Genomic DNA, 3,800 nt, shown 5'->3' on the forward strand with positions numbered 1-3,800 from the left:
TATGTGCAGTAATATTTCATATTTTAAGCTTAAAAAATGTTATGTATAGTTAGCCAGGTATTGTGCTCCATACCAAAGCCTGGGTATTAATTTTGTTAAAGTATATAAATAGCAAATGCTGGAAAAAATACTTGTCATAGGAAAAAAAAAAACTTCCTAAAAAGTATAGATTTTACATAGTAGATCTTCAAAAACGAATTCATTTATAGAGGAATGAAAGCTGGTGCTAGGGCAGATTGTCCAAACCGGATTACACTAGTTGGAAGATGGAGTAGGGTGCTTTGTGAGGTACTTAACCCCCGTCAGCGTGGTTGTCGGCTATGTTTCCACGTTAAACGAGGGGTTACCTAAAACTGAACTTCTGAGCTCTCTGTAAGCTCCATGCTTTCTTTCCCTGTACCCTGCCCCTTCTGCCCACATTCCCTTTCAGAAACTCTTCCCTTTAAATCCTTTAAGATCATCTTAAATGCCATCACCTCTCCTGATCACGCTCTAAGCTGTTTAACACTTTCTTCATTTATTCCTCCATTGATTCATTTCATTTATTCTACAAACAGTTTTGGAGCCCCTCTTACAGGCTGCCCGCTATTCTAGGTCCACAGATTATAAAGAGGAGTAAGACATGGCCTTTGCCCTCAGTTAGCTCACAGCTTAATAGAGGAGCTGGTTGTCGTTGTTAGGTGTCATCCTTGTTATGCCTGAGCCATTGTTGTCCCTACTGTGTCAGTCTGTCTCACTGGGGCTCTGCCTCTTTTTCGCTGACCCTCTACCAAGCATGATGTCCTTCTCCAGGGACTGGTTCCTGCTGATGCCATGTCCAAAATACGTGAGAATAGTGGGCAAAAGATTCCAGACCAATGTGAGAAGTGCTGTGATAAGAACAAAGCGCCGTAGGGTCGTCTGAAGGCACATCGCACTCCTACTGTCAACCTTGTGCGTTTTCTCACTTAGAGATTACCGGCTGTTTGAGAGCAGACCAATGTTTTGTTGTTTTTGCGGCTGCTCTGAGGACTGATACAAAGTTTGTAGTATCATAAGATCGCATATATTTTTTTAGTAAGTGCACGGAGGCAGCAATTGTAACTGACTGCAGCTGAGAAGTCGAAATTCTGTCTCCGCCTACTCTTCGGGATGGATAAAAAACGATAGAGGATATTATATACCTTTTCAACGTTTTTTGAGATGCGAATTTTTCTCCAGTAGCCGTAAATGTACTAAATACTGTTCAGAGATTTCCCAGTGTTGAACCTTTCTCCAAAATCAGAATAAACTCTTCTTCATTTGGAAAAATATATTTTTTCATTCTGTTATAACATCTCTCACCCTCAGATGAAAGACAAGAAGGACTTTTATATTTCCCTGAGCATATGATGCTTCCTTACAAAAGGAAACGTTTCTTATTCCAGCCCTTGGCTTTTCTTATTTTGGTAAGAATTGGATGAAATTGTATCATTCGTTAAATGGAAAATTAAGAAAAGCTGGAATGAGCGCTTCCCTTTAGTTATTAGACGCCCAGAGTTAACTTCTCTCCTCAGCTGCTTGCGCCCTACCCTTGCTCACTGCCTCCCCATCAGAACCCTCCTGCTTTGCTGTTGTGGGTTTCCGTTCCTTTCCCCAGATCCCTTCTGAACTTCTAAACTAAACTGGACGAAGAGTCCTGTTTGCACACAGGTGAGCTCCACTCGTACCTCAGAGATGAATTTCTTTCTCCGCCCTTTCTTTCCTTCTGTGCTTCTGACCAAATACTTGGAAGCAGCAATGTGAAATGACATTTCATTTATAGGATGTGAGTAACTTAAAAGGGTTTCCAGAAGTGGTTCTATGCTTGCTAGAGCTTGGCTTTTCGACCATAAGCATAGCTCACCATCCGTTTTAAATTAAATCAGAGTCTGTGCTAATGATTGCAAAGTCAGTCAAGAAGGTGGAATGGAAAGAGAAAATTCAGGAATGACTCATGTTACAGGTTTATCCCCGGGCTCTCAGTTGTCTAGCTGCTGAAACAGAAATACCACAAGTGGGCAACTTTAACCAACATTCACTTCCTCACAGTGTAGGAGAATAGAAGTCCAAATTCCCGGTGCCAGCTCTAGGGGAAGGTCCTTGTCTCTTCTGAGCTTCTGCTCTTGGGTGATCTTCAGGTGGCTTGGCATCTGTCTTCTCCCATCCCTGCTTCTCTCCCTTGCTTATTTAATCTCTTCGAATGAATTGACTCAAGAACACCCTACAGTAATCCTGCCTCATTAACATAACAAAGAAAGGATTATAACCACAGGCATGGGGGTTAGGATTTACAACACCTGTTTTTAGGGGGACACAAGTCAATTCATAACAGGCTCCAAGTAACACATTCTAACAGATTCCGTACTCCGCTTTTGGCTAATTCCAGGACAAGCATATCTCCAAAGAAGGTGACTTCTTTGTTGAGCATCCCTGTATTTCATGAACAGTCTGAGTGGTATTTATACCTTCGCTATTAAAAGTTTTTTAAAAGTGGTACAAATAGCTCCTCATTTTGAATTTAGTAGTTTTAATAGAGTAGATCTAGAGATCCCTGTATAGCGTGTGGAGCTGACGGTGTCAGAAGTCTAATTTCTTCTGTATGGGACTTCTCTGTGAATTACTTCTGAGGTTCAAGAAATGTAAATACTTTGTATAAATTCTATGGCTGGTGTATGAGCCATTTAGGCTTATAGTCCCCTGACTTCTGTTCTAGTGCTCTTGCCCAGGTGTCACAGTGCTTCCCAGTCTGATACCTACGTTGACTTAAGTGACATCTCTCAAAAACCGACCTAAGAGTACTGCAAATCAAGAACTCTGAGTTTGGGGCTGGCTTCTGAGTGAATAGGGAAGCAGTAGGAAAGCATGTGGATCCTGAAGTTCGTGTGGACGGACACCTGACAGGTTTTGGCTCTCCAGCATCTAAATTCCTTCCTTTGGAGAGTCCCTCATGAAGCGGAGCCTGCATCCCCCTACAGATGCGGAAAACGCCAGGCATCACTTTTCAGCATGCTCGTAATCAGGGAGCAGACAATATGACGTACCCCAAATTTCGAATGAAGATGGGGACATGAAGAAGCCAGGACGGAGCTGACTCCATGCTGCCGAGGTGGGCAATGCAGCAGTGACTTTAGCGGCTGTGTTCAGGGTCCAGCCGAGAAGGGGTGCCAGTGTTAACTGCAGGCTCTGTTCCTAGTGGCTGTGGCCGGGGAGTCATTCAGTGGCCTGAGTTGGGTTATCCAGCCCTCCTTCAGTAAATTCTTTTCTAATCAAATTAGCCAAATGTACTTTCTGTTGCTTATATCCTTAAGAACCCAAATTGATGAGAAAACTGGTACTGTGGAGTAGTTGTCACCAAGAGACACCCAGGGAAATGAAGAGAGGAAGGAAAGAAGAGAAGGAAATCAGGGACCAGGTTATATGGCACGGACAGGCCTCCAACCAGCAAAATTCCAGTTAAAAGGACGGAGACACTGGCAGCCCATAGTAGATGGTGACCAAACGTGTGAAAACATTTGACAAAGGCATTCTTATGGCAGGAAGGGTATGTGTTGATTTTTGAGCAGCCCAAAGAGTACCCTGCAATGACATTTTTCATCTTTTTGTCCGTTTTTCCAATATTTGGATCCCCCACCTTATGAGGAAGAGCCCGTCTTCACTGTAGAAACTGAAAATGTCAAATAACTTCCTGTGACGGCTAGTTTTATGTGTCAACTTGGCTGGGCTAGTTGTTCAGTTAAACGCTAGTCTAGATGGTGGCGTTAGATGCTAAGTCAATTCCGACTCATAGCGACCCTGCGTAC

The sequence above is a fragment of the Elephas maximus genome, chromosome 24 (assembly GCF_024166365.1).
Source record: "Elephas maximus indicus isolate mEleMax1 chromosome 24, mEleMax1 primary haplotype, whole genome shotgun sequence".
Classification (NCBI taxonomy): domain Eukaryota; kingdom Metazoa; phylum Chordata; class Mammalia; order Proboscidea; family Elephantidae; genus Elephas; species Elephas maximus.